At 42.7% G+C, this 26999-nt stretch overlaps 1 long non-coding RNA gene across 2 annotated transcripts in view; it reads right to left on the bottom strand.

The window, feature by feature from the left end:
* LOC119805912 overlaps window positions 1–26999 on the bottom strand; it is a 109001-nt gene that overhangs the window by 4712 nt on the left and 77290 nt on the right. For both annotated transcript variants that reach the window (XR_005284035.1, XR_005284027.1), the window contains exon 4: window positions 815–1021. This is a non-coding gene — a long non-coding RNA (uncharacterized LOC119805912). The remainder of the gene's footprint in view (window positions 1–814; window positions 1022–26999) is intronic.

The raw sequence follows: 26999 nt of genomic DNA, 5'->3' as shown, positions 1-26999 counted from the left end.
GGCAGAGGCAGGCGGATCTCTGTGAGTTCGAGACCAGCCTGGTCTACAAGAGCTAGTTCCGCTAGTTCCAGGACAGGCTCCAAAAGCTACAGAGAAACCCTGTCTTGAAAAACAAAAACAAAAACAAACAAACAAAAAAAAAACACATTGCTTTGACTTGGGAGCAAAGTAATACCAGTTCCCACTTGACTAGAGGAGATGGGCACTCTCGTGCTCCAGTCTACTCCACTCGCGTTAGAAAGTCAGTGTCAAACAAGTTGGCCACCAAAGTACCGGTCCTGGAAAGCTTGTCTGGTTCTTCTAAAGAAGATCCACGAAGAAAAGGAAAAGCATAGCATTGCTACCACTGTTCTGCGAGTGTGTGCGTAGCAAGCGCCATGAAGCACAGGGTCAGGAAACAAATGCTGGAAAGGCCAAAACAGAGTTTACCGTGAGCTGTCTCCACACACAGTGGCCTCAGCGATCCTAAGCTTCCCTCCACATGGAGTGAAATATTGTTTGGATTATAACATTGAGCTGGGACTAACTTGACCCACACTATTATTAGAAGAGTGGAAAATTGCACAACTGAGCATCTTCTTTGTCTTCAGAGCCTGGGGGTGGGGAGTTATGATGCGTAGGGATTGCTGTGCTGCCTAGCTACTGATCATGTAATTTACTAAAAAGTTTCTTCCTACAAGATGGAAAAGAAGATCCAACCCTTCCCAGGGATGTAATGATTTAAGTTAAACAGGCAAAGAGTTCAGCATAATGGAGACAAGGTGTGGCTGTAAGTAATGGCAGGGAAATTTTTAACAAAAATACCAGAACTTACTGTCCAAGAGCACTGTTCTGCAAATCCGTGGCCTTGGGGCATGGTACAATTAGTTCAGTGATATGTGGGTTGCTCAAGCGTTTTTGAAAGCTGTCTTCAGTCGCTGAGGAGCAGTGCGGAGGGTGAAACAAGCTCACAGATGACATTATAGCTGCATGACCACAGGCAGCTCTTCTTATTTATCCTTCAAGTTGGTTGTTTTGTAATCTTGCAGGGAAAAAAAAAATACCAGTAATGTGAGCATCAATGTGATAATACATAAAATACATAAAGTGGCAGCCTGAGAGGTCCTTGCCACCAAAGACGATCATTTTATATTAGTGGTGCTATCTAAGTTCACTTTTGATCTACAGAGTAAAATCTGTCTTGTTAAGATGGTCATGGAACTTTTAGATGAGCAGCAGAATTGCCTGTATTGAATACTTCTTCACTATCCGACATAGTCTCTATAGAAATTTCTTAAGGCTGCCAACAAGGAACCACATTGTGGTGGTTTAAATATTTAAACAACAACAAAATCATGGGTTCTCTAACAAGTCAAATTACACATTTCAAATCAAGCTATTTGCAAAGTCTCTCTCTCTGTCTCTCTGTTTCTCTCTCTCTTTCTCTGGTAAGATCCTTCCCCACTTTCCCTAGGTCTTTCCAGAAATGCTTGGTATTCCTTGACTCACAGATGCCTTGCTCTGGGATGGGCGTCCACCATCACCTGCCATTTTCAGGAGACAGCTATATGGTTGTGTTTTTTCTGTCTTTTGAAGGACACCAGTCGTCATGGGGGATTTGGAGCCCATCTTAATCCAAAATCAAATTCCAAAACAAAGATTTTGCTTGCACGTTGGGAGACATTAAAAAATAATTCAGTTCTGATTGTATTAAAACTAGCCAAAATAAAAAGAAAATGAGAGGAGGAGGGAGGGGAGGGAGGGAGGGAGAGAGGGAGGGAGGGAGGGAGGGAGAGAGAGAGAGAGAGAGAGAGAGAGAGAGAGAGAGAGAGGGTATGTTTGTTTCAGGCAACACCACTTGGCAGCTTTGTTGGAAAATATGGCTCAGCTATTATTAAGATGCATTTAAATTCACCATAACTGATGCTGTGTGTAAATCTCATGACTTCTGAAAATGCAGTTAAATCCCTCTTTTGTCCCACCCTGAATGCTTGCCAACTGACATTCACCTAAAGGGGACTATAAGAACTTTGTCTTAGCAACAGCAATAATGGAAATAGTCTTTCTCTAAATGTGATCTGTCTAGAAGAGAGCTGGACTCAATTATCCATTTCCATTTGGGCATTTGCAGAACTATCATGAATTTCTATAGAAAACAGAATTTTATGCTTTTATTGGTACAAGAAGAAAATGGAGGGTGTTCTCTAGTCTCAGGCAAAACCATGCCGTTAAAAAAGGTGGATTTTAGGTGGTGATATCTGCCCAGAGAACACTGAAACTACCTCAGAGTTTTAATGCTTAAAATGGTGGCAACTTTCATTGTACCCAACATTGTCCAACCAGCTCTTCAAAAAAAAAAATCCAGCTTAGGACTGTAACTCAGTGGAGTACTCATGTAATAACTGAGTGGGGCCCTGGGTTCCAGCTCCAGCATTAGGAATGAGGGAAAGAAGGAAGGAAGGAAGGAAGGAAGGAAGGAAGGAAGGAAGGAAGGAAGGCAGGCAGGCTTGGTTATAGGGTCTTATGGGCATGTGCCACAGGACTACAGAAGTCAAAGATTGCATAAAGAGAATCCAAGAGTAAATTAAAATCTGGGTCCCTTGAGAAGTGATTAAAGAATTCTTCTACGTTGTGGTGTGAGAAACTATCATGGTTTGACAATGCAATGTCTCCAGTTGGCTCTCGTGTCAAATATTTGATCCTATTTTAGTAAGTTCCAGAAACTTTGGGAGCTAGAGTTATACTGGGGGAAGTGGTTTCCTCAGGGCCGGGCGGGGGGGGGGGGGGGGGGGGGGGGGAGATCCTTGAAGGTATATTGTCTCTGGCTATTTCCAGTTACAAAGTGGGAAGCTCTTCTCTGCCACACGATGCCATTTCTGTCACAATACCCTACCGAAGGGCACAGACAATTGACCATGAATGGACCCTCTAGGATGATGAGCCAGATTTAACCTACTCTCCTTGTCTACATCTGGAAATATCTCCACAGCTATAGAAAGGGAACTACTACAGAAATAGGGGTCCGTGTTTGAATCTCTTGACTTTGAGTCTGCAGTGAAACCTAATGTCAAATCCTCAAAGAATGGCTTACATCTTCCTGAGAAGACACAATGACCCTTTCCGAGTCTTCTTAGGTCTGTTAACATTCTTCACTCCCAATAGAGTCTCTGAGTCTCCTTAGGTAACTATACCAAAACAGAAGGCAAAGATTCAAGACTGGCCCAGAAGAGCTGGAGGGGTTATTAGAATTGTCCCCCAAATCACCAAATCAATAGTCTTCTTTTGCTGATCTCTAAGGAATTCGAGAACTTTCAAAGGCCCTGATTAACAAAAACAAAAAACAAACAAACAAACAAACAAAAGTATTCTAAAAGCAGTAACAGTGGGCTACGGGTAAGACCCGAGCCAAATGGAGGTTCTAGCGTGAAGAAAACCTCCACTCCAAACTCAGTGTCATGGGGAGAAGAGTGAACTTCTGAAATCTTGAGCCCTGTGATCTCAAGCCATAACAAATTCTATAAGCTTTATCGGTTTTCACTCCTTTGGCGAATACTGCCTCTGACCTGAGAGTGGAAATTGGCTCCCCAAGCTGGCCAGGAGAATAACTGTCTCACATTGCTAGTTGGTTGCCAAAAGAAATATTTTCCCCCATGAAGTGCCCAAATTGCCTTTCTTTGGTGATCGTTGATACCAGGTTTAAACTTAGAAAAATTACCTAAAGATGACTTACTCTAGGAAGCAAGGAGAACTCTGGAAGACTAAAGCATTTGCAGGAGGCTTGGCTAGCAAGCCAAATGCTTGTAAGGAAGGGTCAAGCAGATAGCCTTAACTAATTAATTGAATTGGTCAAAGACAACAGTTAACAGAAGGGAGATAGCTTAGCTAAAGGACCCAGTGGCTCCCCAGATCCAGTTTGTTACTGACTTACAAGAAAATGAACTTGTATCAGCTTATTTTTTAACAAAAACCATCTTCCCAATATTGGATGTACTAAAAATTAAACAGAAAATGACATCTACTTTATCAATATGTATGAACAGTCTGCCTTAGTTGCCCAACACTATAATAAGAGAGTTATCCATGAATGGAGTTAAGGGGAGTGGGTGAAGTTAGGGGAAGTTACTGGGAGTGGGTGATGTTAGGGAGAAGGGACTGGGAGTGGGTGGAGTTAGGGGAAGGGACTGGGAGTGGGTGGAGTTAGGGGAAGATGTTAGGAATGGGTGGAGTTAGGGGAAGAGACTTGGAGTAATCCAACCCCAGTTAAATTCAAACTGGAAGTGCATGATGTGTCCAGAGGGTTCTACTGAGACTGAAGAGCAGCGTGCAGTTCCCAGGCAAGGAAAGATTTGACTTCTTCAGAAACATTAGGGAAAGCTTGGCTGACCCTTGCAGTGTTGACCTTCAGAGACCTAGCAGCCTCTGGGATGTCCTCAAGCTCAATACTCTGAGAACACATTCCCTTCTCCTCTGCTGCGGCTGAGAGGCAGTTTCAGTCCCGGAGCATAAAGTTAGCTCTCCATTACCCGCAAATGCTGCAATAACGGTTCAAAAGCTACTCTGACCGCCTGTAAGGAGACTTGCCGGAGAAGCGAAGCTTTCTACTTGCCTTTTAAAAAAAACGTGGCTTCAAAAACGCCTTAATCTTCTCTTCCAAAGTACATGCGACATTACTGAAGCGGAGCAACGGCTCATCTTCCAAAGGAACCACTGCAAGCTATCATAATTCATTTTCCGCTTTAAACGGGGAATGGGAAGAACTCCGGGGAATCCGCAAGACCTGCTCCAAACTTTCTTCAAAGAGAGCGGTTGAGGCCTGAGTGCCCCCTTGGAGCCTCCCACTCCAGTAGGAGACCCACACTTGTCATCTGTGTGCCTTTGGCACATCCTCTGTCTTCTCTGAAGCTCGGCGGCTCTCCACTGGCGTGCAGCTCGGGGCTGCTATAAGAGCTCACCTGTGCTTACCAGCGCCACAAGGAATTCACCCCGGAGCCTGAATTCTTATTCGTTTATCCTTACAGCCTATATCTGAGCATACAGTGCTACGACGTTGTTTTACTTCGTTATTTTGTTTCTGGCTTTCAAATACTCGTTAGGAAAATGAGCCCATCTAACCTGACCATCTTGTCTTTTCCCACCTGCCATGTGCTCAGGACAGTACAAGCGGTGAACAAATGTTTTTTTTTTTTTTTTCTGAAAGAAAGAAGGAGAGGAGAAAATCAACTTGATTTGTCAAATATAGTAAAACCGTGGAGGGCACAGATGGGGTTAAACTACATTTGAAATCCAAATCCTGTTCCTCACTAGCTGGTGACTTTGGGCAAATCGTTCAGTTTTAACAAGTAGGAAAAAGACAATACAGGCCACACAAGGTTATGATAGGGCTTAGAAGATCCCCTACACACAAAAAATTAATTTTAATTATATATTTAAAAAAACTCAGTTCAGTGCTTGGCCTATGAATACTCAATAGCCTTTACTCTCTCCTTGCCGTTACATTAAACTCACCTGAAATCTGTTTAACACTTCGCAAATGTCTGGGTACTAATTGTCTTGGTCCTAAGCAGACAAAACAAGCAGGAAATGGTTGGAAAGAAGTTGCCTGTCTCCCGCACAACAAAGAAAGAAGCAGCCTGTCTCCTGCATGGCACAGAGTGTGCAGAGTGGCCATCACTGCTGGGAGTGAGGTAGCTTTACTGTTTTTCTGAGAGCATTTGAAGTACATTTGTCTCTCTGTTCAAGGAACAGGAATCTGTGTTCTGGGGCTTTTAGCAATAATCCCAGCCTGATCTCCAGGGGCCAGCAACTCATCATTCACTGAAGTTTTTTGTTTGTTTGTTTGTGTTCTTGCTTCTTTGTTTAAAGGCGGGACACTGGATGCTGATTTAGTAGATAAAGCGTTTCTCATGCAAGCACGGTAAAAGGCTCCCCAGTAATCATATAAAAACCCCCTGAAACCACCAGCCCACCTGTAGTTCTAGCGCTCAGGAGGGTGAAGAGATCTCCATGTAAAGAGGTTTCTAGACTAGCTGGACTGTCAAACTCTGGGTCTAGTGAGAGACCTTGCTTCAGAAAATGAAGTACAAAGTGATTGAAGAAGACACCTAATATTAACATCTGGCTTCAACACCCATACACACACATGCCAACATGTATGTGCACATTACATATGCAAAAAAAGACTTTTTTAAAAAATAATGCAGAACACATAATTAGATGTTCTGGCCAAACCCCACCATCTAAGAAGTGACTTGCTAATTGGGGAAATAGGTTCTGGATTCAAGTTGCTGTCTTTCTGTATACTGATTTGGTGAGGCCACTTCCTCACAGGCCAACTGAGAGCATATGTCTTATACATGAAAGTGAGCATCAGTTAGCAATTCTGGAAGGTTAAATATCATGCCTGGCAAGTGCTCAGTAAGAGGTGGCCATTATTATTGTGACTGCTATTGTTGTCCAGCTGGTATTGCTTTATCTAGATAATAGTAATACTATAGGTCCTAAAATTTGAAGCCACTAGGGTATTGAAACTAGTGTATTATTTGTCTGCACTTTCCTATAGTTCATGTAATACTAGTTATAATTACCTTGGTGGTATAATTTAATAACACCAACACAGCACTTGCTTTATGGACCACCTGGCATTTAAACTAAATGTTGAAGAGTGGGTAGCTTGAGACTGGAGAGATGGCTCTTGCAGAGGACCGAGACTCAATTCCCTCCACCCAAATAGTGGTTCAAAATCTTCTATAACCCCAGTATCAGGAGATTCAACACCCTTTTCTGACCTTGGGTGGCACCAGGAACACATGACTATTTCTATGTATATACAAGCAAAACACTCACAAAATAAATCTTTAAAAAAGAATGGAGAGCACTGGGGCAATGCAGGCTACTGAGCATCTAAGGAATAAAAGCAGGCATTTTTATTTGACACCTTTCCAGGTTTGCTAGTCAGTTCCAAGCTTTGGTTCCAATACATAAGACTTGCAGAAGCCCTTGAAGCTAAGGGCTAGATGGAAATGAGGCCCCAAACCAAACACTTCTCAGGGATGGAGTCAAAGGAATGTGGTTCAGCACGAATTCCCCTCCTCGACGCTTTCCCATAGTTGTTTGACTTACCCAACCTGAAATCCCTCAGGACTCGACCAGAACACTCAACATACTAAAGATACTTGCCTCACAGTTTACTGTATTATTAGTATTTATGTTGGAAACAAATTCCCCGTTGGGATTGCTGGCTCAACTCGATTGGCACCTGCTGGATTCTTTAATAGCTAAGCTCCCCCCTCTTCAAAGATCCACATCAGAGTCTCTCCTGAGGCAGAAGACCTCAGAGAGGTACTCGCACCTGGGAATTTCCCTTGTGACCCAAAGACCCAAAGGGGAAAGACAGGAACGATTCATGCAGAACAGAAATTTTAAAGGAAGAAGATAAGGTAGGGAAGTGGGTGTGGGGTGGGTTCTTGAGGTCTGAAAACCACACATAAAGATTTAAATCAGCCTTTTTAATAACCTTCCCCCATTCCCATTAGGAGCTCATTAAACTCCCTGCCCCCCCCCCCGCGTGTGTGTATGTGTGTGTGTGTGTATGTGTAAAAGAAGGCAGTAAGTCAGAACGTTGATTTGTATTGATGTCTCAAAATATGCCTCATGAAATTTATTTGTAAAATAAATTTTAAAAAAGACAATCATGCTCAGACTTTAGTGAGCACAAGAGGCACACAGGAGCCACTGAAGATTCCAGTTTCCATCAAAGAGTTCTGTGGGGTCGGTCCAGGACAGAACTCTGGGGCCCTGACTTTAACCAGGGTGCTGTGGGCTTCTGCAAAGAATTCCAGTCAGAGGTTTAAAACCTGAAACTCATGATGTGTTTCTGTCCTTCTGTTTATTTGGGATAGCTTTTAACTCTTTCCACCAATTTTCTCACTATGCAAAAGATTCCCATCATTTATGCAGATGGATTTTTTCCATTTTTTTTTCCTTTTAGGAGTTGGTGTGTAGGTGGTGATAGGCTTTTCCTTTAACAGGACTGGGGAAGGTGTACGTGAAATGACTTTATGGTAGTCCTCAGCTAGAGAGCTTTGCATCTTGAGGTTTTCCTCATCAGAACCAATGAAACTGAGGAAACAGTAGAGCTGGATTGTCCTGTGACCGAGTCCATTCTGTTAAATCAAACGCTCTGCACAGAACATGTGTACATAGAAACACAGCTTTGTGTGCCAAGGATCCCGGGGCTCTTGTGTGTAGCTATATGCAGGTATGAGGGGAAGCAAAGGACCACAGGTCCCCAGTGATGAGCAGGGTAGTATGGAGCCTGCCCTGACTCATGGCCTGGGGAAGAGTTCCTGAGGCCCTGCTCTTAGCTAAGGAACTAGTGGCAGTTGATAGCTTCCAGGGAAGGATCTTTTCTTGAGGAATGGGGTCACTGTTATGTTCCCTGTACCCATGAAAATATGGGCAGCATTAATTGTGAGTCCAATTAATGTGAATTCAAATAAATACACAAATAGATAAATATAAAAGTAGGGCATGAAGTTGAGACAAAAATGGGATGTGGACTCCTTGGGCAGGAGAAAGTTGAGAAGAAGTTGTAAGGGATGAGTATGATCAAGTTATAGAGAACATACATGTAGACATTTCAAAGAATAAATAAAAATACAGTTTTAAAATTTGAACACCAGAACTAGGGAGATGTCTCAGTTGATAAAGTTGCCATGTAAACCTGAGAATATGAGTTCGACCCCTGCACCATGCAGAAGCTGGGCGCATCACATGCCTGTGATCCCATACTGGGCAGCTGGAAGCAGGAAGATCCCTACTGCACACTGGACAGGCAGTCTAGCTGAAGGGGAGCTCCAGGTCCCTGTCTCAAAAAGTGAGATGGAGAGCAATTAGGAAAGCACCCAACATCGTGTTCCACAACAGCAGACCCAGAGGTAACCCATCCTGTCTATTCAGCAGGGAGGTAAGAATTTCAGAAGGACTTTAGCTGAGTGATTTATCTCCAAGGTTATCAACTTATCAACTAGGCGCGGAGGAACTGTTTCTGAGACTAGAGGGTGATAGCTCCTTCCTTTACCCATTTGATGCATTCTCTGTCTCTTCCCCCTCTCTCTCTTACACACACACACACACACACACACACACACACACACACACACACAGAGGCTGTCAGGCTTCTAACATGGCAGTCAATGTCCATTTGGATCAAGACAGAAGAAAGCTGCTCATCCTCCTCCGCTCAGAGTTCGTGGAGCATTATTTTCACTGTCTATTCTTTTGGTCAAACTATCACAGGCAAAGCCCAGTTCAAAGGACCTAGACCCCCCCCCACCCCTACTTTAGAGTAAGAATGTTTGGGTTCCACAGCCATCTTTAATCTGACACAGTTAACCTTCATGTAGATGAGGGTTTTTTCCCATTCCCTTAAATTTACCAATACCAGTGACTCCTTAAAAACTAGGGTTTTGCCCAGGATAGCCAAAACAATCCTGTACAATAAAAGAACATCTGGAGGCATCACAATCCCTGACTTCAAATTCTACTACAGAGTTACAGTACTGAAAACAGCCTGGCATTAGCATAAAAACAGACAGGAGGACCAGTGGAACCAAATCGAAGACCCAGATATTAATCCACGCACCTTCAAACACCTGATCTTTGACAAAGAAGCAAAAAAATTATCAAATGAAAAAAGAACACATATTTAACAAGTGGTGCTGGCATAACTGGATATCAACATGTAGAAGAATGAAAATAGACCCATATCTATCACCATGCATAAAACTCAAATACAAATAGATTAAAGACCTCAACATAAAGCCAGCTACACTGAACCTTATAGAAGAGAAAGTGGGAAGTACACTTGAACGCATTGGCACAGGAGACCACTTCCTAAATATAACCCCAGCAGCACAGATACTGAGAGAAACAATTAATAAATGGGACCTCCTGAAACTGAAAAACTTCTGTAAAGCAAAGGACACAGTCAACAGGACAAAATGACAGCCTACAGAATGGGAAAAGATTTACACTAACCCCACATCAGACAGAGGTCTGATCTCCAAAATATACAAAGAACTCAAGAAATTTGTCATCAAAAGAACAAATAATCCAATTTTAAAAAAAATGGAATACAGACCTAAACAAAGAACTCTCAACAGAGGAATCTAAAATGGCTGAAAGACACTTAAGGAAATGTTCAACATCCTTAGTCATCAGAGAAATGCAAATCAAAACAACTCTGAGATCCCATCTTACACCTGTAAGAATGGCCAAGATCAAAAACACTGATGACAATTTATGCTGGAGAGGTTGTGGGGAAAAGGGAACACTTCTGCATTGCTGGTGGGAATGCAAGCTGGTACAGCCCCTTTGGATGTCAGTGTGGCAATCTCTCAGAAAATTAGAAAACAATCTTCCTCAAGACCCAGTAATACCACTTTGGGGTATATATCCAAAGGATGCTCCATCGTACCACAAGGACATGTGCTCAACTATGTTCATAACAGCTTTGTTTGTCATAGCCAGAACCTATAAACAACCTAAATGCCCCTCGACTGAAAAATAGGTAAGGAAAATGTGGTATATTTACACAATGGAGTACTATATAGCAGAAAAAAATAACAGCATCTTGAATTATGCAGGCAAATGGATGGAGCTGGAAAACATCATTTTGAATGAGGTAACTAAGACCCAGAAAGACAATTATCACATGTACTCACTCATAAGTGGTTTTTAAACATAAAGCAAAGAAAACCAGCCCACAAACCACAATCCCAGAGAACCTAGACAACAATGAGGACCCTAAAAGAGACTTACATATATCTAAACTACATGGGAAGTAGAAAAAAAAACAAGATCTCCTGAGAAAATTGAGAGCATGGGGACCATGGGAAAGGGTTGAAGGGGAGGGGAGAGGCAGGGAGGGGAGCAGAGAAAAATGTAGAGCTCAATAAAAATCAATTAAAAAAAAACCTAGGGTTTTGTTTGTTTGTTGTTGCTGTTTGTTTGTTTTGTTTGTTTGTTTTTTTGTCCTCCTGAAATTCTAAACATTCAGCCACCTTAAGTCAACAACACTTCGGGGATATCTGACATGAGTTTCATGCGACTCAGGCCAGAAGTAGATTGCTATGACTAGCCAGGGCCATGAAGACTCTGCAAATAGAACAAACGCTGTTTTTAACTAGCAAGTGACTGCAGGAAAACAACAAAAAAGGACTCGTTTTAATGTAACTGATTTTTATCTCTGAAAATGCCCAGTCCTTCCTGTTTCAGAAGACAGCCGTACTGGGAGGGCTGAGTGGTCAGTAACTCAATCTACAAAGCATTGTCCCTTCGGGGGCCAAGAGATAAGTTCATTGTTCAGGGCTCTGCTTATGGTATCCAGCATGACCCAGATGCCACCCTTGTAGTCCACACACAAACACGTCTTTGTTGCCCCGAGTGTAGCAAATTCTTTACCATGAATAATTTACTACAACAAATGCTCCCTTTAGTTCTCAGTTGTTGAGACTATTTCAGCTCCCCGGAGAAAAGAAATCGGTACTCAGTAGAAGTTAAATGCTGGAAAGGCTTTTTAAACATTGCAGCAGGCAAGAAACGGAATGGCACAATTTGTCCTACAAGGACCATGGAAGGAATAAGTGAATAGGTTTGGGGCACACAGACAAAGGACCACTTTGTAAGGAGCCGGTGAGGCAGAGACATGAGGGACGGGAGGGCAGGAGTTACCCTCCCTCGGTTTGCATACAAGGGTCATCACTTGTACCTGTAAAATGATTCTCACAGGTGAGGAACAGGCTATGACTGGGATCATTTGCCCTATGGGACTGCTGCCTGGAGGATTTAATGCCATGCCCCTGGCATGGTTCTTAGCATGCAGCAAGCATATAATTCCAGCTAGCTGCCATTCTTGTTACCATTGCCACCACACGGGGACTCACATTGTCCTTTGAATATGCAAAGAAAATATAGTCTTTTCTCTGACCGTTATTGGTATAATAGCCCTCAAGAATCTATTATGACACTGGGAACTAGGAAGGGGAGAATTTCAGATAGGTCAGTTTGTGGTTCCTCAATGATGCCTTCTTGTTTCGAATGTTTTATCTGGGTCATTCCATCTTGTTTGGGTCATCTATATTCCTGCTATTTCTTGCCCAGTGAAGTGAGGTATAAATAAGAGGTAAGAACCAGGACACCCTGTGCCTTCCTCAGGGTTCTGCTTAAGTCTTAATGTGTCCCTGGCCTGACACTGACTTCTGCAGCATCTGTAAATGCCGACATCTGTTTCTAGACTCTGCAATGCCGTGGTCTTTGCTCTCCGCCTCTGCCCAGCACCTCTGCTCTCTATCATCAAGGTATATTGGTACTTTGTGATTTCTGTTTGCCAAGTGAAAGACCCTGAGGATCCCGACAGTCACCATGCTTCACTGTGGATTCAGCACAGTGTCCAAACGCTAGTGATCTCACGGGACACTGGTTTCTGTGTGAAAAGAAGAGAACACAGCTTTGCTTCAAGGAGACATCTGACTATCTGGAGACATGTTTTTATTGTTGCAGTGGAGAGATATCCCCAGCAGAGATGTAGCTTAATATCCTACAGTTCACAGGACAGCTGAAAAACAACATGGACTAGAGTGTTTTATACTAGCCCTGGGCTTGAGAAACATCGGATGCTGTGAGCCCACGGCTCCTCAGCCCAGCCTGTGGGAGGCAGACCACACACCAGACTGGAGATTCTCCATCTTTCTTAAGCCTTAGACGTGTTTCTAACATGCAGGAATACCTCCCTCTCCCGTGAGTAGTGGTTCTACCCTGTGACTGGAGAAAAGAGCAGTCAGGGACAGAGTACCCGTGTCCCTCGGCCTCCCTTTCCACTGGGACAGAAACCCTTGGCCCTCATTGCTTTTCCTTTATGTCAGAGTTTTCTCAAACATCGTTTTTTCCTTCTCCTAGCAGAGGTATCATTTGCCCCATGGCAGGAACAGTGTGACACCAAGAGAGAGGTTGGTATCACCCATGGGAGGTAAACCGAGAAATGTTTCAAAAATGCCTTTTATGACTTTATTAATATTAAAAATTGTTATATAACCGGCAAGTTTCCTTATGTCAGGTATGAGGCACGATAAAATATACATCAGATAGAACTACCTACACTATAAAGAATTTATTACTGCCACAAACATAAAAGGAAGAGCCCGAATATTGTTTGGGTTCTTCTTGTCCAGGTGGCCTCTCTCTTGTTAGGCAACTCTCTGAAGAAGCCTTATCCTGCGCTAATTTCTTGTTCCTCCTCCAGCATGAAGCCGGAAGTACTTTCTCACCTGCCGGTCATTCTTTGGTTGAAGGTTGCATGAACTGCTCCAGGCCTAAAAGCTGCCTGCAATAAGTGAGGATTGTCCAGAGCTGAGTGCTCCCCAGTAGAACACAGGCTCGGAGAAAGATGGCCAACGTCAGCTGGAAGTAGCACACCCTGGTTGGTTACTTCATCTTTCCGAGCTTCAGTTAACGGACTTGGTGATCACATCAATCAGTTGTTTGAGTTGCCTTAACGTGTTAGACTTGATGCCTTGAACAACAGAAGTTTATTTTCTCATCATTCTGGAGCCTAGGAGCCTATAATCAAGGTGCCAGCAGGATGGCTTTCTGGTGATGGTTTTTAACTTGGCTTGCAGATGGCCAGCCCTTCATTGTACACTTAGCTGGCTTTTCCTCTGTGCGATCTCAAGGAGAAAAAGAGAAGAGACAGAAAGAGAGAGAAACAGAGACAGAGAGGAGGGAGGGAAGAGCTCACTCCCTAGAAAGCCATCAATCACACTGAATTAGGACCAGACCACACACCATAATGAATTCATTTAACCTCCTTAATTATCTCCTAAGTCCTTATCTCTAAATACAATCATGTTGAGGGTTAAGACCTTGTCATGAATTGCAGATGAGATCACCCATATAAAGTATTGGAACTAAGAAAGCGTCCTGTGATTGACTATGATTGTTCTCATTATTGTGGCTGCTGCTGGTTTAGGCATGCAAAGCATTGTCTATCCAAGATGGTCAACTGACTGATTGACACCTACCATGTGAAAGAAGTTTGCTGAATAGGAACTAGGGGAGAAAGGCACAATATTAGACCCAGACAGCTGGACTCCAGATAGTACCGAAGAAGGTGCCATATTAGATTATGAGGAAGAGATCGCCATGGCAAGGAAACCAGGTCAACTGTAATGAAGGAAACTCCAGCATTGATGCTTATATAGAACAGCTTCCATTTACTGAGTACATTGATGTTTATATAGAACAGCTTCCATTTACTGAGTACATTGATGTTTATATAGAACAGCTTCCATTTACTGAGTACATTGATGCTTATATAGAACAGCTTCCATTTACTGAGTACATGTACAACACCTTTTTTCAATTTCATTTTAATTTTTTGTTTTCTTGAAATTAAAAAATAATTACATCATTTCCCTTTCCTCTCTCCCATGTAACCCCCACATTGCTCTCTCTCTCTCTCTCTATATATATATATATATATATATATGTGTGTGTGTGTGTGTGTGTGTGTGTGTGTTTCTTTAGTTGTTGATACAATGTGTGTATACATGTATATTCCTAAATATAATTTAGATTCAGTCCATATCATTTACTCGTATATAAATTACTCCAGGGCTGAGCACTTGTAACTGGATCATCGACTGGAAGCCTCTTCGCTGGGGATGGCTACCTCTCCTGCTCTCGGCATTGCATGATTGCCTGTAGCTCTTTGTCTGGGACTGAGGCCCCATGCTATCTCTCCCTTCTGCATTAGCATGCCTATGCTGTCATCCTTGCTCAGGTCTTCCTTAACTAGTCGTGTTCATGAGACTTGATGCGTGTACCTTCTCTGACATGTCTAGAAGACACACTCTCATGGAAAACTTCTTGTTTTGCTCGCTACAGATTTTTCTACCCTACTCTTGCTCTGTGATCCCTAAGCCTCTGGTGCAGGAGTTGATTGTAGATGTATCCGTCAGGGCTGAGTGTCACATGTTTTCTGGAATGGTCTCTATCTGCTGCAAACAGGAAAAGGGTTGATGAGGGGGTAAGGCCTGTACATATCTATGAGCATAAGGACAAGTGTTTAGAATGTAGTTGGGAACTGTCCAGGTTTAATAAAGGGTCAGTTGTAGGTTCTTCTCCAAGATCCAGAACATCACTAGCTCTTGGTAGCTGGCCATATTTACAGTACCAGGTATGATTTCTCTCTTGCTTGATTGGTCTTAAATTCTATTAGAGAACTGTTGGTTACCACCAAGGTATGCATGCCACTACTGCAGCCTTAGGGACATGGTGCCGTGCTCGTCATTGTTGTGGGTCACTGGTATCATAGCTGAGCGGGACTACTGGCTGATTCCCTCCCTTGGAAGCTGCATGGCACCTTTATGTACCATGAAAGCTAGTCCTCGGAGAAGAAGGCTTAATGGAAGATCCAACTTGAATCCCCTGCGTCCTGTGTCAGAAGCAGATGCTGCCTTCAACAAGAGGGGTTTGCCTTCAACCTCCAGGAGACTACCAAGACCAACAGTCATAACCTATAATGTTTGGGAAGTCTTTTGGACAACAGTGAGCAACAATTCAGTAGAGTGTATCTCATGCCAAGTAGTTGGCTTTTTATTAGAAATTCTATGGCTCTTGGGCAGCCAAAATGGGAATTTTTCGTTATGTAACATATATATGCTATATAATGTAGTCTTAAGTAAATAGGTTTAAAATATGATTTATTATGACTTTTTCAGATATTCTTACTATCATTTTACCCTCCACTTTCCTATAAACACAGTAGGTTGACAATTACTACACAAATTAGTTAGACAGCAAGAGTAAGGGCATTGTACCAGTTATTTATTACAGAGTAACAAGGAATTGGCTCTAAAATCTGATGAGTTAAAACAATAGCCACCTCGAGAGGCAGAGGCAGGCAGATCTTAGTAAGTTTGAGGCCAGCCTGGTCCACAGAGGTAGTTCCAAGACTGCAAGAACAATTACACAGAGAAACCCTAACTCAAAATAGAAGCAAACAACAACAACAACAACAACAACAAAACAATAGCCACCTGTTCTTTCTCGCAAATCTACAAGTCTTTACGTTAGGCGTCATCACAGCTGGGCCCAATTGTTTGTCTCTGTCTACAGCTATATATATATGGGTGCTCTAAGCTCCATACAGAGTCATCTGGACCTCCGACTGAGTGGGAATCAACTACCTAGGGAACGAGACCAGGGTGCAAAACTGCCATGTGGCCAAGGCTTCCCACACTCTGTTAGCTAAACCAAGTCATGAGGTCATGGGGAGTGAGCTCTGCTGTTTTTGAGGACTCTAGTGACACATGGCACATGGATGACGGAACTACTGAAGAACTGAAGCCCATAATTCTACCTACCAAAGACAGTTTCTCACGGAAGGTTGGTTACATAAAGCGGGTGGAGTGGGAAGAGTGCTATAAAATCCCACTAACTGTCAAAAGGTTTGCTCCGGAGGACTTTGCCTAGGAATAAAACACCACATTTCCTTATTTCTCCAACTGAGATAACGAAAGACAAGCCCTCCTACCCTCCCACTTCCCTCTCCCTTTCCCTTAAAAAGTATACAAAATTGTAGGATGCCAAAATGTTAGGCAAGCCTGGCTATAAAGAGATCCCTGTGTCTCAAAAGGTCAACTCTCTACAAAAGCAGCACTTGGCAAGTCTCTGTAAAAGCTGTGTCCCTCTGCATTTGGTCTCATAGTCCCCATTTGCTGTTTGACCTTTACCTTGCTTTATAAACACAGACACCAACCTTGCTGCTTGACCAATAGGAATGAATGTTCCAAGCAAGCAGAAACGAAAGTCTCTAAAAGCATAACTCAGAAAGCATTGGGGCCGAACTTTATTACAGAAAGCCAGGAGAGGTCTCCAGAGACATGGAATCCCTGGATATAGCTATATTTACTTTTCCTTGTGTTGGCTCAGCCATTGCAATGAAGTTGCTTTTATTGGGGAAGTATAAATTTATTTGTTTTAATTTTTATTTTATTAAACTGGGTTATATAAGTCCATTTTCATTCAAGTATATCTTTACTTTGAGCATTATCCCTGCCCCCCTTCTCACTACCCTTCCCCCTCCACTCTGTTAGTCCCCCTTGTTCCCCTAAAGACTTTCACTTCTACATTTGTGTCATATATATAGGACCACAAATGACAGAAAACATAGCATTTGACTTTCTGAGACTGACTTAATTCGCTTAAAATACAACTATTTCCAGTGTATCTATTTTTCTGCAAATGACATGATTTCATTCATATTTAGGACTTAAAAATAACTTCACACACACAGACACACACACACACACACACACACACACAATTTCTTTATTCATTCCTCTGTTGACAGGCACCAAGATTAGTTCTATAACCTCACTGCTATAAACTGTGCTGTATGAACACTGAGGTGCAAGCTTCTTTTTGATATGTAGTCTTTTGGGTAAATCACCAAGAGTGGCATAGATAGGTGTTGTGGCCGGCTTAATTTGTTATTTTATTTTTGATTTTGTTTGTCAGGTGGGAACCTGATTTTTATAGTGCCAGGACTGGTGTCCATTCATGCCCACAGTTGATACTGACTCTGTCATTCCACATCCTTATCAGCGTTGGGTGTCAGCAATCTTCCTATTGACTGCCACTCTAATGAGGATGAGATGGAATCTCGGTGTAGTTCTCATTTATATTTCTCCGATGGCCAGCGAGGTTGAGCCTTGTTCCATATGTTTACCGGCCACTCCTATTTCATTTTGTGAAAGCCACCTCTCATCTCATTAGCCTTGTTGGGTTGCTTGATTCCCTGTCTTTTGAATTCTTTGTATATTCTAAATACTAATTCTCTACTAGAAGGATAGCTAGCGAAGTTTATCTCCCATCTTGTAGACCATCTCTTTGTTCGCATAATTGCTGCTTTGCTGTGCAGAAGCTTTTTAAGTTTATGCAGCTCCACATGTCCATTGTTGGCCTTATTTCCTCTCCACTAGAGTCCTGTTCAGAAAGTCCTTGCCTATGTTGATTCTCATCTGCCTTTCCTTGTTTTTTCTACTTGAGAGTGACAGGTCGTAGATCAAGGTCTCTGGCCTACTTGGAGCTGATTTGCATACAGAGATCTAATTTCATCCCTCTCCCTGTAAATAACCGGGTATGCCAGTACCCACAGATGCACACATTATCTTTTCTCAACATATATTTTTGGCATATTTTTCAAAAATTAAGTCTGAGTGGGTTTATATCTTCTATTACACTAATATAACATCTGTTTTATGTCGGTTTCTGCTGGTTTCTTAAATATAAGAACTGTAGTAACTTGAAATTAGGCACTGGGGTGCCTTCAGCCTCATTCCTTTTGCATAGAATTGCTTTGGCTAACCAGGATCTTTTATGCTTCCTTATGAATTTTAAGGTTTTTTTTCCTATTTCTGTGAACCATCTCGATAAAAACCTCTCTGACTTTGCAGACCACTTTTGGTAATATTGCCATTTCCACAATTCTTAATTCTTCCAATCCATGAGCATGAGACGTCTTTTTATCTTCTAGTGTAGTGTCTTCTTCCATGTTCTAAAGTTTTAATTGTAGAGGTTTGTTTTTTTTTAACCTCCTTGGATAGGTTTATTCCAGGGTTTTGTTTTATTGTATTCGACAGTCATGACTTCTTCATTTCCCTGACTTCTTCAGCACATTTGTTACTATTTAGAAGGCTATGGGTTCTTCATATGTCATTTTGTATTCTACCACTTCCTTAAAGTGTCTCTGAGATTGGAGGTCTCGGGCTCTCTCACATATAGAAACACAGTCTACAAACAGAGATACTTTGACTTCTTTCCTCCTATTTTTATCCCTTTCATCTCTCTCTTTGTCCAGTGTTTTTGAATTGAGGACACACAGTTGCAACAGGAAACCAGATTGTCTGTATACCCCTTGGTATCATTGTGGTTCCTGCCTATTCAGACAGCTCCATGGTGAAAATTTCTGCAGCTTCTAAGAAGCAAAGAAATAAACTCTTTCCAGGGGTCTACGCAGCATCTGGGCACCCTCTGAGTCCCAATTCCTTTAGTGTACCATGGTGTACAGCCTAGTGTTCAGATGCCTTCCCAGCCTGGATTGCAAGCCCTTTCAATCAGCAAGTGCAGTGTACATTGCTGCTCCGTGACGGAAGGTAGAAAAGAAAGAACACAACGTCTTCCCTCCACAGGAAGTGCTGGCAAGCCACTGATGGCTTCAGCGCTTATGGTATTAGTTGCACTCCAGCTGGGAAGTTAGGGGTTAAAGGTTTGGGCCTCGCTTATAAAAACACAAACGTAAATCAGATAACTAACTTAGAAGCAATTGCCACGCACTTTCCTCTATTCTTCTGCCAAGGAGCACCTTATCATAGCCTGCTTTCCTCTGGAGTCTGTCTTTTAAGTCTCAACGATATCTTCTCCCGAGCCAGGAAAGACAATAAGCATCATGCACCTTGCATACTGCAAAAGGGGCTGATACGTGTACTGGGTAACCACATTGCACAAAAGAGAGTCTGGGTTTCCTAACCAGCAGGCTCTACAGACTTACTCAAGTCTGACTGATGAACCTCCCAAGAACATTTGGACTGTGTTAGTGTTTAGTTTAAAAAAGAAAGCAAGCAAGAAAGCAAAGCTAAAGTCCAGTACTTTTTATTACAGCAAGGCCTGGTTCCTTTCGTGTGCTAGTTAGTACAGTATCGGTGGTTATATGAAAATAAACATCCTTAACATAATTAAGCCCGACTGTCTGTCGAATGCAGTGTTCTCAAGGTCTACCGTGAGCGCTCTTGCAGAATAGCCTAGACGTATCCATGCTCAGTCCGCACCTCTCCAATTGTCATCAGTTGCCCCTTTATGTCACACATCTCATGGTCTATTTCCCACAGTACTGGAAGTGAAGTCCACTAACTACGCCTACTTTTCAGGAAGTTTGTCCTGCTACCTTCCTGACTGTCCAAAAGGACAGACAGAGATCCTCTTGTTAGTAAAAGAGACTTGAGCTACTGGATTCACTGAGAAACACTGGAGACCGCCAGGTCAGCGCTTCTACACCAGGAGTGGCCACCAGATCAGCGCTCCTACAACAGGAGTGGCCGCCAGATCAGCGCTCCTACAACAGGAGTGACATTCCCAACCTATGCCTAGGCACCACGGAGCCAGGCTTTTCGACAGCATTAAGCCCAGATGCAAGCAATCTCTCCACCTTTACAGAAGCTGTAGTGTGTCACCAGATCAGGAAGAGAAGGGAACGCTAGCTGTCCATGCTTAGACTGAAGCAGCTGTGCTAACTCCATGTCAATCAAGACTGTTGAGGCTACTGATCTAGCAAGACACCTCTGTCTGCGGTTCATCTTAAGAATTAGCAAGTGACTGATCAAGTAAATGAATAAAAGAGAAAAGGCAATTTTCACATAAATATGAGAGGTCCAAACAGAAGAAAAGGTGACAGATATTTCCTTGAATAAAGGCATCTTAGGAATTCAGTCAGAAAAAAAAAATTGTTGAAGAATGGGCTTGCTAAACACAAGATTCTGGGTAAATGAAGTTATACTCCCCAAACTGTGAGACTCACTCAAGTTCCCTAAGGTGATGTTAGGTGTGTCACTAAAACAAATTCTATAGTCAGATGAGCTTGGGGAAACTGCAATAAATATTCAAGGCCATCAAATCTCAAAATATGCCTGCAGAGTATCACTGTAAATATTCTTAATAATAAAGAAGAAAATGGACCTAACTTTTGCCCACTCAAATTTTATAAATAAAATAGTTTATATAAGGACTCTTTATTTATTTATTTTCAATAAATTGTTTACAAATATTTTCTTAGGACCCGGGTATTATGTATATGTGCCCCGTGTATGCAGAAGCACTCACCCATGTGCTTGTGTGGAGAGTCCAAAGGTTCATACAGGCTTTCTTTCTGTATGGGCCTCCAACTTCCTTTTAGAGGCAGAGTCTGTCCTTGAATCTGGAGCTTGGAGTTTCAGCTGGACTGGCTGGCCAATGGGCCTCTGGGATCTGCTCCATAGTGCCCGATATGGATGCCCCACGACACTGGCTTTTCCTTGGGCATGGGAGTTCCTTGTGTTTTCACGAGAGAGCATTTTACCTACTGAATCCCCTCTCAAATTCTAGCTGGTACTTAGATATTTTGCAAACCCTTTCTGTGAACCAGATGGTGTCCTCAATACTTTAGAATGATTAATTCACTTGATTTTCATAACACACCTGTGAAGTAGATACTATCGTGGATGTGATTTGTGAAACAGTCTTTCTTGCTGCACAGCCCAGGCTATGCTCTTACTTACAACCCTGATCATCTTTATTTGACACATGAGAGAAACTGAGGTACGTGCAGGACTGTCTGTGTCGTTTTGCAGTAAGGTGTGTGGCCTTTGTCGTTCTGCAGTGAGGTTTTATGGTGTGTGTTTTTTTGCAACTGATATAAAAGCAGTGGTTCTCCACCTGTGGGTCACGGACCTTTGGCAAACCTCTGCCTCCAAATATATTTATATTACAATTCATACCGGTAACAAAATTACGATTATGAAGTAACAACAAAAATAATTTTATGATTGGGGGGGAACACCACAGCATGAGGAACTATATAAAATGGTCGCAGCATTAGGAATGTTGAGAACCACTGCTAGAGAGTATGGAATAGAAAACAGTCCCCAAATAGGCTGTCTGGGGAAGGAACCTGGTGGGAGTCAGGCTTTGTTGTATTGACATGTATTTCCATGCTGTGGCTCCAATAAAGTCTTTCTATTAGAATGATCTGGAGGCAAAGTTAAGAAGAAGAGCGTACGGGGCTGAGAGTGCCAGCACAGGCATTGCCAAAATAAAGCACATAGCAAGAGACAGCGTGTACTCAAAGGCATAGTACAGATACAGTCAGGGACTGCGACCTGATGGGGGATTTAGAGAGTAGAGCTCCTGCCTCTCGCTTTACACACAGGAGAGGAGAGAAAATTGGGCCTGAAAGGGAAGTCTTCCTAAGAGCTCGCAGAGGTAGCTCGTTCCTCTTTCTCTGCCTGATGTAGATGTCTCTCTACTCCTGACTCTATCGTTGCTCATCTTGAAGACTGAACAAGCCACACTGTGCTACCTTGAAGTGGAAACAACCAAGTCACCCCTATTAATGGCAGTGACCTTGAGAGCTGCTAAAGTTCACCAGCACCCCAGCCGTCTTCCAGCTTGACTCACCAATTCCTGCATTGGTTTCCTTAAGTGATGAATACTTCTTTAAAAATATGTATTATTTAAGAGAGAGAAGGGGGTAAGGAGGGAGAGAGAATTCATGGGGTGTCTTGGGAGACCAGAAGAAGGTATCAGAGGCCCTAATGATGGAATCATAGACGTTTTGAGAACCAAACTAGTCCTCTGCAAGGAGCAGCAAGTATTTTAAACACTGGGCCATATCTTCAGGCCCACAACTTCCTTAAAGAGCAAAGTACATTTCATCCCATTGACTTCTCTGGGTTAATTTTCCCTGTTTAAACAATACTTAATCCATATACAATCCAATATCATGCATTACATGATAAATATAACCAATTTTTATTTGTCAGACAACTAAATAAAAAGGAAATGGTGGTATTTAACAAAAAAAAAAAAAAAGAAAAGAAAAGCCTGGGAACAAAGTACAAGCTCTGAGTCTTTAATTTCTCCAAAGTGCTCCTGCTTGCCACGGCAGGTAGCTGTACTATACAGCACTCTCCTGAAGAAGGGAGCGCTAAATTGCTGGGAGGTAGAGATGAGCACCCTTTGAAGGTTAGTGTAGGAGGGAAGACTAGGGAGCCACCCCACAGCTGCAGAATCTGCCAAAGTCCCTGGAAAAGTAGCATAAATTCTGCCCCCACACATGTCACTGTCGCTGAGCCAGGCGTGCTAGGTCTAAGAACGGGAGCCTTAAAGAGAGCTCCTGATGCAGGCCTATGTGTCCTCCTCTAAGCCCTGAATCAGGCCAGGCAGAGAGGAACAGGTCTGCCACAGAGCCCTGAGAGCATTCCTCTGGCCTGGTCCAGATCAGTCCTGGACCTACTGGCTACCCGATGCCTGTTTCCTGTGCTGTGTGTCCAGCTGCACACAACACAGAAGACACAGCTGGCTTGCCTCTCCCCAGAAGGAAACTCAGCTAAGAGATGAGTTTTCTAGACCATGAACACTGATCTAAGGAGATGGAAAATAAGCAAATGCAGATATGCATGAGCAAACAGGACAGAGAGGAACACAGGAAGGATCAGACACACAACAGGGTCAAGGAAGCAGCCAAGTGCTTAGAGCATGCAAGAGAAACAAAGAGCGCTCATAATGCATGTAGAATAGAAAGGTAGTGTGGAGGGATGGTGAGCCTCGATATCACAAAGTGCTAAAGAAATTCCACCTTCTTATGTGTAGGCTTAAGTAGCATTTTTTTTTGATGGGCCCTAAGGGGAAAAGAGAGTTAATCAGCACCCAAGTCCCATCTCTTCCATTAGGAAATCCTCTCCAACCTCTCTAATTCCCATGGATGTCTCCTTTCTGTGTCGTGTTCTTGAATGGTTTTGCCTATGTTTATTTGCCTGTCTTATCTGTTTTGGGGTAGGAGGTGGTACGTGGGTGCCAGCACACAGACGTAGAAGTAAGAGGACAACCTTCAGAAATTCTCTCCTTCCATCATATGGGTTCCAAGTCTCAAAGCCCGATCATCGGGTTCAGCCACAAAGGCCTTGACACACTGAGCCATTTTACCATGTCTATGTTTATCTTGTGTTCCGAACTGGACACAAGCAATTTGAGTAAGGCCAAGGTGTACACTTAAAGACCATAGCCCAAAGTTCGGGTGTGCCTCAGAGTCTCCAGTGGCCTTCCAACAGCAAAACAGAAGGGAGTCAAAAGTCCCAGTATGAGCCGGGCGGTGGTGGCGCATGCCTTTAATCCCAGTACTCGGGAGGCAGAGGCAGGCGGATCTCTGAGTTCGAGGCCAGCCTGGTCTACAAGAGCTAGTTCCAGGACAGGCTCTAGAAACTACAGGGAAACCCTGTCTCGAAAAACCAAAAAAAAAAAAAAAAAAAAAAAAAGTCCCGGTATGAGACACTGAAAGAATGAAGTGGACCCTTTAAGTCAGCTCAAGCAGAGGGTGGAAGCCTGGAGAAGTGAGCACCGTGTGAACTGATCGGGACATGTGACGAGGATGAAGACATCTCAGAGGGCAATATGTGAGAGAAGATGAAGAAAGGAAACCACACAGCAGGGGCCCCAAACCCATGGCCAGCTTCAGGACAGGGATGTTTGCCTCTCTGGCCTTATTTATTTATGCTTGCTGTGTGACTTTTCCTAGGAAGACATGAAGACACATCTATTCAGCCAAGACCAGGGAGTCAATGACTGATCAAAGACGTGATGCCATTCAAGTCTAGCTTAGTGAACCAGTAAGTTTATCATGATTACTATAGAGTATGAGTTTGGGGGTATCCATACTATAGAGTAAGGAAGCAGGGATGACTCAAAGGCACCTGGAACCTGAAAGCCCACACCAGCATGGATGACAGTTATCTAACGCCTTATCCCTAGAGCTCTCTGCAGGGCTGAATCTGAATCTCAGATGCCTCAATAACTTCCTGGGCCTTATACATTTCACTTACTTTTATTTTGTCATACGTGGGCACATTCGTATGTGTTTCCATGTGTAATGGTTACTTCTTGAGTCTCGCAAGGCTGTCCCCCCCCCCCAACGACAGTGTTTCAATTCAAAGAAAACGCGGTAATTCTACAGTAATAGCTGAGCTTTCCACTGTCATCGAGGAGTCCTTGGTCCCCAAAAGAAAACAGATTTGGGCATGATGTTTTGAAGAGAAATACTGTGGGACTATAGTCAACATTTACATTTTCCTATCATCCCTGATGAGGAGAGCTGAGGGATTCAAAGAACGAACAAAAGAATATTCAGATCTTTGATGTGCTTCGAGGTGCAATGTAAGGCAGTGTGAACACAGGGGAATAAGATAGAAGCAACCCCCAGCTCCACCAAGCTCTCCAAACAACATGAAGATGTTCTTCTTTCTGTCTCCCTATTCCTTTTCCTCATCTGCTCCTTCCTTCTTTCCTGTTTTTCTTGTTTTAAAGGAGTAACTTCCATAGGTTCAAGTAAAAGCCCATCATCTATTTCCTATAGAGCAAAACTCTGCTTATCTCGGTAGAGACCTCAAAATTACTCTTCTATATTGTTCACCATGTAGAATGAAAGAAAACAAGCTATTGGCTCTTCAAAAATTACAAAAAAAGAAATCTCAATACTTGTGAGATGACTTACTTATGAAAACACTGTTCAAGTGTTAGCCTCCCTTAATCTCTATATTACACAATAATATATATTTCCTGTATCTAATCATAAACACACACACACACACATACACACACACACACACACACACACACACCATCCATGGTTCTCTTGATGTCTACAGAATATATACTAATACCAGCAAAGCTTAAGACATTAGAACTTTATACTCGCATGCTGGTTACTCTTGTCAACTCAACATGAACTAGAGTCATCTGAGAAGAGGAAAATTCTCCCAACAAATTGGCCTGTGAACAAACCTGTGGGGCATTTTCTTAATTAATGATTGATGTGGAAGGGCCTGGCCCACTATGAACAGTGCCACTCCTGGATTGGTGGTCCTGGGATATGTAATAAAGAAAACTGAGCAAGCCAGGGGGAGCAAGCCAGTAAACAGAATTCTTCCATGGCCGCTGCTTCACTTTCTAGCTCAAGGCTCCTGCCCTGCTTGAGTTCCTAACCTGACTTGCCTCCTTGATGGAATGAACCATAAGGTAAAATAAACCCTTCCCTTCCCTTCTTCAAGTCATTTTTAGTCATGGTGTCTTTACCACTGCAATAGTAATAAATAAATAAAAACTAAGAAAACTAAGCCAATGCTCTAGCCATAATCAGACTATGAGCTAGACCTTATATCCAAGAGCCACAAAGAAAGGAACGCTGCATGAATGTCATTTTAAAACATGACTCTAAATTGCAAGTGAGACCCTGGAACCTACCAAACTACATAGCTTTCAAAGAATTGTTAAAGACTGCAAGTGTGTCCTCTTAAATAACAAAACAAAGGTCAGGCGATCCTAAAATACTCTGTTCTTCCTAACATTGTTCAGCTGGAGACTCCAGCCACAGAGCCTATTGTGTGTTTCCTAGAAGTCGGAGCTGGCTTTTCAAAAAGTTAAATAATTCATTTTACAATAAGCCCCCAAAGGCATACCAGTTAGCATTTAGGCTAAATATGTGTGACGTCACCCACAGCTGCTTTGTCTGGACACTTTCGGCAAGGCTCCCCCTCCCCTCTGTGAGTGCTCTTGGAGTCCAGTGCAAAAGCAGCTACAGAACCACATTCTCTGCCTGACAGGCCCCTGTGATGTGATCGTCTGCTTGGAAACCCTCATTTTTCAGAATAGCCATGGTAACATAACACATTTAACACCAGAAATGTCAAACCAACAATTTAGCAAAAAAAAAATAAAATAAAATAAATAATAATGAAAACACTCTAACACTATCATGAGAAGGGATATCATGCCTGACAAGTTTATAAATTGTGTGTGTGTGTATGTGAGAGAGAGTGTTGGTTTTACTTCTTTTTTAAAATCCAGGGTTACCTGAGATCATTTTCATGCACATGTATAAAATGATTCAAGCATATTCTTTTCCAGAGATTTTTTCTTTTTTGAGTGTCACATAAGAGCCACTATCGCAAGCATACATCTTTGGTTTTATGTAAATTTCGTTCTAAACATCCATGAACATAAGAGAGGCATTATCAGTACAAACGTCACGGTTGTCTGTGTGAAAGAATCAGCTGAGGGTTGCATTATTGGCCCTGGGTCTAGCAGTGAGAAACTGAAAAATAACTTGGATTGGGGAAAAGATCATTCAGAACTACCCAAGGCCCCCCAGAATGAAA

Source organism: Arvicola amphibius, chromosome 1 (genome assembly GCF_903992535.2).
Source record: "Arvicola amphibius chromosome 1, mArvAmp1.2, whole genome shotgun sequence".
NCBI lineage: Eukaryota > Metazoa > Chordata > Mammalia > Rodentia > Cricetidae > Arvicola > Arvicola amphibius.
This window is presented reverse-complemented; position numbering and strand designations above follow the sequence as displayed.